The sequence below is a fragment of the Helianthus annuus genome, chromosome 12 (genome assembly GCF_002127325.2).
Source record: "Helianthus annuus cultivar XRQ/B chromosome 12, HanXRQr2.0-SUNRISE, whole genome shotgun sequence".
NCBI classification, from domain to species: domain Eukaryota; kingdom Viridiplantae; phylum Streptophyta; class Magnoliopsida; order Asterales; family Asteraceae; genus Helianthus; species Helianthus annuus.
Window position 1 is genome coordinate 90,391,416 of NC_035444.2, and position 10,553 is coordinate 90,401,968.

Here is a 10,553-nt window from a genome sequence, read left to right on the forward strand (position 1 = left end):
CCGGTAATTAACGGCTTCTAATTACGCAATTAACAAATGTTTAAGGCGATAATAAATAATGTTTAAGGCACGAATTAACTTAATTAGGCTATTGGAACGTCTAGAAACGCCTATCTAACCTCACGGTGCGCGTATGTGGATTTGTGAGAAAGCTGTTGAGCTTTAAACGATAACAGACTGAAACTGTATGAGATACTGACAACACCGACAAATACGAAGTTTACACATATAATTTAAATTTATGGATTTCGTTTTACGAAATTATCACGCATTCTAACGGTACAAAACGCAAGCGAGAGCGAAAAACGCAGAAATCAGAACACAACTTCAATCAATAACGAAATGGAAGCATCGGACTCGAGTTACGTCGCAATATTAATATATTATGATATATTTAACTTCGTTTTGAAATTTTACTATTCGTAATTAGAAACGGATCGACAATGAACAAGAAACGACGAATGAAACAATTTTTACACATTATAACGCAACCGACAAATTATGCGTCATATATCGATAACCGATGCAATTTTTAGTGTTTTGACACTAAAATTTTATATTACGACAACTAACGAAGCCCGGGAACGAAAATGGGCTCTAAAAATGAATCGGGCCAACTTAAAACACGCGATTGGGCTTGCGGGCCTTGGGCCCAAGCCCACTAGAGAAAACCTACCTATATATTGGATGTCAAAACCCTAACATTTCAATTTTTCACAGCCGACACCTCTTGCAAATTCCTTCTCACTCTCTTTTCTTTGCAGATCTAAAGGCACACATAGTAAACCTAATCCTCTAATTTCCCTCTCATCTCATTGCACAAGAATACCTTATACTCCATAATTTCCTGATCAACAAGCATACACACACAAATAAAACCCCAACCTTTACAAAAATAACCAGCCGCATACAAGAACCCCACCTCTGCTCTCATCAGTCAGGTCGCCGGAGGAGGAGAGACGTCGGTTGCAGTTCCGGCGCTGGTTTGCCTGGTGAGACCGAGCACTCATCCACCCTCTGGTGCTCCTTTTTCCGGTAAGATGCCACTCGAACACCCCCCCCCCCTTCTTCAGCTCCATCAAAAAGGACCACCACCACCATCATCGGGTGGTGGTGAGCGACGGCTGGCCCCAGACATCGATGAGAGAGAGAGAGTGGTGGCGTGTGGCGTGCAGCGGCAGAAGACGACGACGCCACCACCTGCGGCGACGGTGGCGGTGATGACCGATGATGATGGTGGTTATCTCCTTTTTATGTTTTGTTTTCGAGTTGCCCTGGTTTGGGTTCAACAGGTTCGAGTTCAAGACTTGGTTCGTTTTGTTTTTTTTTAGTTTACGAGTCAACTCAGTGATGCGGGTCAACTCATTCTTCGGTTAACACTCGGCTTCGGGTCAACATTAGTCAACAGTAGACTCACTCGGACAGTTTTGATACTCGGGTCAACCGGTCAGGTTCAAGTGCGGGTTTCGGGTCGCAGTTTAGCTCGGGTAACTTTGGTGAGTTCTGGTTTCTAAGCTTCAACAAAACTTTAGATCATCTCGGGTTTCGGTTCATGTTGTTTCAGTCTCAGGTTACAAAGAAACAAGAGGTTAGGCTTTGTTTCGGGTTTCGCGGTACAATCGGGTCCTGATCAACTCAGCTCATGTTCAGGTCAAACCCGGTTGACTCGGTTAACCCCCGAGTCAACTCGGCTCAACACCGGATCGACTCAGTCAACGTGGTCAATGTTTCTACGCGAGATTGGTAAAGTTTTAGCGACGCGCTTAAACTTTTTTTTATATAAATATTGGTCTAGTTTTTATAGTTGCGTGAACCGAGCTTGAACCGACCTTTAATTACAAGATTATATATTTAGGCGATAGTTTATATCGCGACAAAAGCGTTATATTGTTACATTGTGTTGCATTGTTGTTGAATTTTGAAATTATATCGACACTTTAGTTGTCGGGGTTATTCCAAAAACAGAGGAAACTCTGTCCGATTTTCGTTAAAAACCCGGTTACGAAACATATATTGTTATAAAACGTCACTTGTTGAAAAATCCGAGTTTTTGTTATAAAATAAATATATAGATATATTTATTTTGGTGACACGTTACGAATTACAAAAACGAAGCTATGACATTCCGACAAACTCGATTTATTACTTAACGAAACTCGAGATTTATATAGAATAAACATGATAATTTATGTTATTTCAAAGACGCCGATAATTCAAAATACTTGAATATCTTCACAAAATAAACATGAAATTTCTATTTGTTTTAAACGTCTACTTTAAAACCTTCTTACGAACTAAATATAGTGTTTTGTATTTAGTTCCAATGATTGAATTCGAGTTTATATTTCAAACATCACGACTTAAAGTATATGTATATATTTATTTCCATCTTACGACAACTACGACGACACAAACCGCTATCCAACTACGTATTTCTAATCGCGACCACTAACACGACGCCGTAAGTATATATTTATATTTAAATATGTAAATATATATGTTCTAAACAATTCGAAAGCTAAGTCGTTCTTGGGGCTTAGTTTTATCCCGATTATAAATGGGATCAAATAACGATAGATTGGTTATTCTAAATCAAAATACTAACACCTTCGTAGAGTCGCTTTATTTATGACTCGGTAGAGCTCGGACACGTAGTGTATCTACGTTGTCTTATGTAGAAACTTATAAGTATTCCTTCATAGGAATGTCATAGAATGCTCGCTAGCTAATTCACGTTCATGGAATGACATTACGGAATCACACTAAGCTAGCTTTGCACGGGAATGTCAAGGTGAGTTCATAACCCCCACTTTTTACTGTTTTACATTTTTTTATAAATGTTTTCGGGGGTGGAAAGACATGCAAGTTTTTGCAAAAGAAAACACTATTTCGATGAACGAAAACACATATTTATAAACCATGTTGCAAATGATTTTCAACGAACTTAAATGGTTTACGAACGGTTTATACTAAACATACCAGTTTTACAAAACATGCATGATTTTCATGACTAGTGACGAGAATGTCCTAGTTACAACAACGTGCCGAGAAAATGATTTTACTATGCTTTCTCAACAACTTTAAAACCGGTTATCAAAAAGATTTATTTTAAATCTTTTCAAAACAAACTATGAACTCGCTCAACTTTATGTTGATTTTTTTCGCATGTTCTTTCTCAGGTTGCATTTTCAAAAACTATGGAACGGTTGGAATAGGAGAACCCATGGGAATTCGAGTACTTAGCAGCGTTCCCATTCTAGAAGTCTTAGCTTATTTGCTTCCGCTGTGCAATGAAGATACCAGTCCAGTCACGCCAGCTCTGATTTTTCGGGGTGTGACAGATTGGTATCAGAGCTATAGGATTCAGCGAATTAGGTTTCTGTAGAGATGCCTAGGCTTTAACCTCACTATCCTCGGGGACTTAGATTATTAAGACTTGAACACATCCAGAACGCCTAGGACTCGAATATGGGTTCCAACCGTTGCCGAAATCAATGAGTCAACAATTTTGGTTTTAAACATACACGAGTGTGTGTTGATACACGGTACACGAGATGATTACACACATAAAACAAAAACCTTGAGGGTTTTGATAACACGCTTATAGGACCTTTGGAAAACTCTTGATGAGAAACTTATGTCGAAACTCATTAAAGGTCCTCACGTAGGAACCATGACTAACAATTCGAACAAACGCCATTATATTTTGTCGTCTATGCTATTTTAATTTCCCGAGCAGGTAACCTACGTGGAACGAAACTCTAATGCGCAAATATACGTGAAACTTAAACTATACGTCAGCGGGTGTCGAAGTACATCACACACGACTTTCGAGGCAAGACCCTTGGAAAACATGATCGAGCACGATAACAACGATGCTAATTCCGGCAGCGGGAGAACTACCGACCGCAATGCGTCACTTTGCCACATGATCCTGCAAGCGTCACGAATCACGCTAAGGTATGCTTAAACAAGATCTCATAACAGTCGGTGTTTAGTCTGATGAGACTCACAACTATTGGCGCTGCATAAGAAGTCACATGTCTTCGAACTCCCCCTCTCTCATTAGTGGCGATTACGCTATGTTCGAAATTCCAGGTAAAGTCCTTAAATTTCTTTTATTGAAATTCCGACTTTTGCATCTAGTGAGTAGATTTTTTTTTTCATTTCTACTTACCTCTAATGGTCATTGCGTCACAAAGATTTTATTTCATGATAGCGAACACTCATTTGCTTATTTCTTAACAAATTCGTATACTGCACATGCATTGTTTTTTTTTCTACGCATGTGGTTTCACTTCGAATGGTGGTTTTGTCAACATCTCATATATTACATCGCTACACCAAATCTTTGCATTGTATTCTACACGACCCGTATTATGGTAAAATGTTGACTCCTTGGTATCGAGTCAACGGATCTCTTAGAAAAACTCGCTTTCTTTTGAGCGGCATACATGGTTTTTCGTTGTAACCCTGTCGAAACTTTCTTGTTGATACATGAATTCGTTGTTGGATTGTGTTTCTACCAAATTCAATTGATTGAACTTGCTCGTAATATATATTCAATTCAGGCTCCCATGTGATGGATTGAGGCCATCATATTCGAAATAATTCCAACAAGCAAATCATTTGTTTTGAACTATAACAGGCTTGTTTGGTTTTCGACTTCATTGGATCGTTTCTTTGATCACGATCACCTTGTGGTGGCGTCTTTTACAAGTTTGAAGCTTGCGCTAATCTCGTTGCTCACCTCATGTACGGATTTAATTATTCATTTATTCGTTTATTGATATTAAATCCGCTTTTTTTATCATATTAATGCAATCTTAACACAATCGTGTGTTAAGATAATGGTACACAAATTTATGTCATATTTCGGTGTACCTCTTAACGGCTCTTTCAGTATCGATCGAACATCTTGTGATATTCATTGCTTTCCATATTCGATCGAAAATATTATTTATTTGTTTCATTTTCAATCGAAAATCCTATGAGATTTGTTTGAAACAAACATTTGGATTTACTTCGTTGAACCTTTCATCTGATTTCATACATGGTGATACTTGTTCAAGCACCGCTATTATTGAATTGTTTCATTCAATACGACACCTTGTGGCGTCGGTATAAACTTGAAGCTTGTGCTAATCACGACCAGCCGTCTCATGCTAAACTGTATATGCTTTTCGTTTGACACTTCATTTAAGTAATCTTAATGCAACTATGTATTAAGACGATGATACACCAGGTTCGGTTGTGTTTCATTTCGGTGTATCCTTGCAACTCAACAATGTCAACACGTTGATTTTATCTTATTCATTTATTGGTTCAATAGTTGACAAATCATTTTTATGATTCTATTTATTTGAACTTGATGAATTCGAGTTTCAATCATACAACAAACAACGCAAGTTTTCGTTGGTAGTGAATTCTATTGTTTCGAAATTGATTTGCATATTGTGAACGTTCATTTGGAAATCTATTAGTTGAAATTCCTCTTTTGCTGAACCCTGTAAACTTAGTCACATTGGTGATAGTATCACAACACTTCGTTCACTTGACATCGATTTCTGGAACAAACTCGGTTGAACTGTTGGCTTCTTATTGATGAAAAATGTCTTTACACTCACGTAATCTGAATAAGTCTTGATTCGATTACATGGTCATTCACTTTGGTATTATTCGGATTTACCTAGGAACGACACGCTCTGAGGAGATAACATAAACTAAATTTCGAGGACGAAATTTCTGCAACAGGGGGAGAATGTGACAACCGGTAATTAACGGCTTCTAATTACGCAATTAACAAATGTTTAAGGCGATAATAAATAATGTTTAAGGCACGAATTAACTTAATTAGGCTATTGGAACGTCTAGAAACGCCTATCTAACCTCACGGTGCGCGTATGTGGATTTGTGAGAAAGCTGTTGAGCTTTAAACGATAACAGACTGAAACTGTATGAGATACTGACAACATCGACAAATACGAAGTTTACACATATAATTTAAATTTATGGATTTCGTTTTACGAAATTATCACGCATTCTAACGGTACAAAACGCAAGCGAGAGCGAAAAACGCAGAAATCAGAACACAACTTCAATCAATAACGAAATGGAAGCATCGGACTCGAGTTACGTCGCAATATTAATATATTATGATATATTTAACTTCGTTTTGAAATTTTACTATTCGTAATTAGAAACGGATCGACAATGAACAAGAAACGACGAATGAAACAATTTTTACACATTATAACGCAACCGACAAATTATGCGTCATATATCGATAACCGATGCAATTTTTAGTGTTTTGACACTAAAATTTTATATTACGACAACTAACGAAGCCCGGGAACGAAAATGGGCTCTAAAAATGAATCGGGCCAACTTAAAACACGCGATTGGGCTTGCGGGCCTTGGGCCCAAGCCCACTAGAGAAAACCTACCTATATATTGGATGTCAAAACCCTAACATTTCAATTTTTCACAACCGACACCTCTTGCAAATTCCTTCTCACTCTCTTTTCTTTGCAGATCTAAAGGCACACATAGTAAACCTAATCCTCTAATTTCCCTCTCATCTCATTGCACAAGAATACCTTATACTCCATAATTTCCTGATCAACAAGCATACACACACAAATAAAACCCCAACCTTTACAAAAATAACCAGCCGCATACAAGAACCCCACCTCTGCTCTCATCAGTCAGGTCGCCGGAGGAGGAGAGACGTCGGTTGCAGTTCCGGCGCTGGTTTGCCTGGTGAGACCGAGCACTCATCCACCCTCTGGTGCTCCTTTTTCCGGTAAGATGCCACTCGAACACCCCCCCCCCTTCTTCAGCTCCATCAAAAAGGACCACCACCACCATCATCGGGTGGTGGTGAGCGACGGCTGGCCCAGACATCGATGAGAGAGAGAGAGTGGTGGCGTGTGGCGTGCAGCGGCAGAAGACGACGACGCCACCACCTGCGGCGACGGTGGCGGTGATGACCGATGATGATGGTGGTTATCTCCTTTTTATGTTTTGTTTTCGAGTTGCCCTGGTTTGGGTTCAACAGGTTCGAGTTCAAGACTTGGTTCGTTTTGTTTTTTTTTTAGTTTACGAGTCAACTCAGTGATGCGGGTCAACTCATTCTTCGGTTAACACTCGGCTTCGGGTCAACATTAGTCAACAGTAGACTCACTCGGACAGTTTTGATACTCGGGTCAACCGGTCAGGTTCAAGTGCGGGTTTCGGGTCGCGGTTTAGCTCGGGTAACTTTGGTGAGTTCTGGTTTCTAAGCTTCAACAAAACTTTAGATCATCTCGGGTTTCGGTTCATGTTGTTTCAGTCTCAGGTTACAAAGAAACAAGAGGTTAGGCTTTGTTTCGGGTTTCGCGGTACAATCGGGTCCTGATCAACTCAGCTCATGTTCAGGTCAAACCCGGTTGACTCGGTTAACCCCCGAGTCAACTCGGCTCAACACCGGATCGACTCAGTCAACGTGGTCAATGTTTCTACGCGAGATTGGTAAAGTTTTAGCGACGCGCTTAAACTTTTTTTTATATAAATATTGGTCTAGTTTTTATAGTTGCGTGAACCGAGCTTGAACCGACCTTTAATTACAAGATTATATATTTAGGCGATAGTTTATATCGCGACAAAAGCGTTATATTGTTACATTGTGTTGCATTGTTGTTGAATTTTGAAATTATATCGACACTTTAGTTGTCGGGGTTATTCCAAAAACAGAGGAAACTCTGTCCGATTTTCGTTAAAAACCCGGTTACGAAACATATATTGTTATAAAACGTCACTTGTTGAAAAATCCGAGTTTTTGTTATAAAATAAATATATAGATATATTTATTTTGGTGACACGTTACGAATTACAAAAACGAAGCTATGACATTCCGACAAACTCGATTTATTACTTAACGAAACTCGAGATTTATATAGAATAAACATGATAATTTATGTTATTTCAAAGACGCCGATAATTCAAAATACTTGAATATCTTCACAAAATAAACATGAAATTTCTATTTGTTTTAAACGTCTACTTTAAAACCTTCTTACGAACTAAATATAGTGTTTTGTATTTAGTTCCAATGATTGAATTCGAGTTTATATTTCAAACATCACGACTTAAAGTATATGTATATATTTATTTCCATCTTACGACAACTACGACGACACAAACCGCTATCCAACTACGTATTTCTAATCGCGACCACTAACACGACGCCGTAAGTATATATTTATATTTAAATATGTAAATATATATGTTCTAAACAATTCGAAAGCTAAGTCGTTCTTGGGGCTTAGTTTTATCCCGATTATAAATGGGATCAAATAACGATAGATTGGTTATTCTAAATCAAAATACTAACACCTTCGTAGAGTCGCTTTATTTATGACTCGGTAGAGCTCGGACACGTAGTGTATCTACGTTGTCTTATGTAGAAACTTATAAGTATTCCTTCATAGGAATGTCATAGAATGCTCGCTAGCTAATTCACGTTCATGGAATGACATTACGGAATCACACTAAGCTAGCTTTGCACGGGAATGTCAAGGTGAGTTCATAACCCCCACTTTTTACTGTTTTACATTTTTTTATAAATGTTTTCGGGGGTGGAAAGACATGCAAGTTTTTGCAAAAGAAAACACTATTTCGATGAACGAAAACACATATTTATAAACCATGTTGCAAATGATTTTCAACGAACTTAAATGGTTTACGAACGGTTTATACTAAACATACCAGTTTTACAAAACATGCATGATTTTCATGACTAGTGACGAGAATGTCCTAGTTACAACAACGTGCCGAGAAAATGATTTTACTATGCTTTCTCAACAACTTTAAAACCGGTTATCAAAAAGATTTATTTTAAATCTTTTCAAAACAAACTATGAACTCGCTCAACTTTATGTTGATTTTTTTCGCATGTTCTTTCTCAGGTTGCATTTTCAAAAACTATGGAACGGTTGGAATAGGAGAACCCATGGGAATTCGAGTACTTAGCAGCGTTCCCATTCTAGAAGTCTTAGCTTATTTGCTTCCGCTGTGCAATGAAGATACCAGTCCAGTCACGCCAGCTCTGATTTTTCGGGGTGTGACACGCATCACTATCCAATCGTCCGGTATTTCCAAACCTGGTTTCAACACTAAAGTTTCATTCTTGGTAAAATGGACCGAGTGACCCTTGTCGCAGACTTGTGACACGCTCATAAGATTGTGTTTAAGCTGCTCAACATAGTTCACTTTGTCCAGTGTGATCTTCCCATTGGTCACCTTTCCTCGTCCTGTAATTCTACCACCTTTAGCACCCGCAAAATTCACATGTCCTCCATCATAATCTTCAAATTCAGTTAACACCCTCGCATCCCCCGTCATGTGCCTGGAGCAGCCACTATCAACATACCACAAGTTGATAATCCTCCTTAGCAGCTCCTGCACACACCAACCAAAAGATTAGTTAGTTTGGGGACCCAAGCCTTAATGGTCTTGGGTCGTCCAAATTCACCAACCACCGGAACATCCATCCAATATCCATTACTCCTAACTGGAGTCTTGGATCTTAGACCTGTTGGAATTTGATTTTGATTTCAGTAGGTCTTTGGTCCTGAGGGTTCCTATGTGTGTTTGGACTATTTGACCTTTGAAAATTTTGATTTTGATTCCTAGAAGCATTATTGTTGTAATTTCTAAAGCCATTGTTATAAAAATTTCGACCACCATTATTTTGGTATCGATTTTGATATTGACCTTGACTTCTGAAATTATTTGTATTTTGATTGTTCATTCTTGGTGAACTGCTTCTAGGTCTCTCAAATCTGCTTGGTGGAGATCTAGGCTGAAATCTAGGTTGATTTCTTTGAAAACGAGGAACTGGTGAAGTTCCTTTTTCAGCCTTATCCACACCAACAGCAACTGTCTCTGGTTGCTTAGGAGCAGATTTCTTTGGAGAGTTGGTCTCTCTCTCCTGCTTATCACCGCTTTTCTCCGGTGACTTCTCTATCTTCCTCTCATTCACCTGTGCTTCATTCTTTTTGTTAGGACAGCAGCTAGCTACATGTCCTTTGGTGTGACATTTGAAGCACGACATCTTTTTCGAAGACTTCTTATCTGAAGCCTTTGAACTCGATTCAGGCTTTGATGATGATGCCTTAGAAGGATTTGGTTCAGTTTGCTTAATTTCAGAAGTTTCTTTGTTTTTATTTTTAGCAAACTCTATGTTAGATTCATTTTCAATAACAGCTGTTTCGTTTTTCATGTCACTTCCTTGAACAAAACTAATCTTTTTAACAGAAGTTGAGTTTTTATTCATAGGATGTGAAGTTTTCGTTTTCAAAACAGGTTTGCTGTTATTATCCTTCTTGGCCTCATCTCTCTCAGACTCAGCTCCTCGACTTGCTGTGGAACTACTTGGTGCTGTTGACATGAAATTTGTTAGCTCATCTTGATCAGGTAGGAATGAATAATCATGACTAAGAGGAGGTGGGACCTCATTAAAGCCTTGGAATCCCACACTAGTCTTGTCATTACTCTTCTTTAACCCACCC

The 10,553-nt window shown here is 38.6% G+C and overlaps 2 long non-coding RNA genes across 3 annotated transcripts; both read left to right on the plus strand.

Moving 5' to 3' along the window:
• Positions 1 to 1,482: 1,482 nt before the first annotated feature.
• Positions 1,483 to 3,231, plus strand: LOC118484936. Its single transcript, XR_004875135.1, has 3 exons — positions 1,483 to 1,743; positions 2,703 to 2,791; positions 3,180 to 3,231. It is a non-coding gene; the product is annotated as an uncharacterized LOC118484936 (long non-coding RNA).
• Positions 3,232 to 6,900: 3,669 nt separating this feature from the next.
• LOC118484937 lies at positions 6,901 to 9,000 on the plus strand. Of its 2 annotated transcripts, none has more exons than XR_004875136.1 (3): positions 6,901 to 7,512; positions 8,472 to 8,560; positions 8,949 to 9,000. It is a non-coding gene; the product is annotated as an uncharacterized LOC118484937 (long non-coding RNA). The 2 variants fall into 2 exon arrangements; XR_004875137.1 differs by having other exon boundaries at positions 8,483 to 8,560; positions 8,949 to 8,987.
• Positions 9,001 to 10,553: the final 1,553 nt, after the last annotated feature.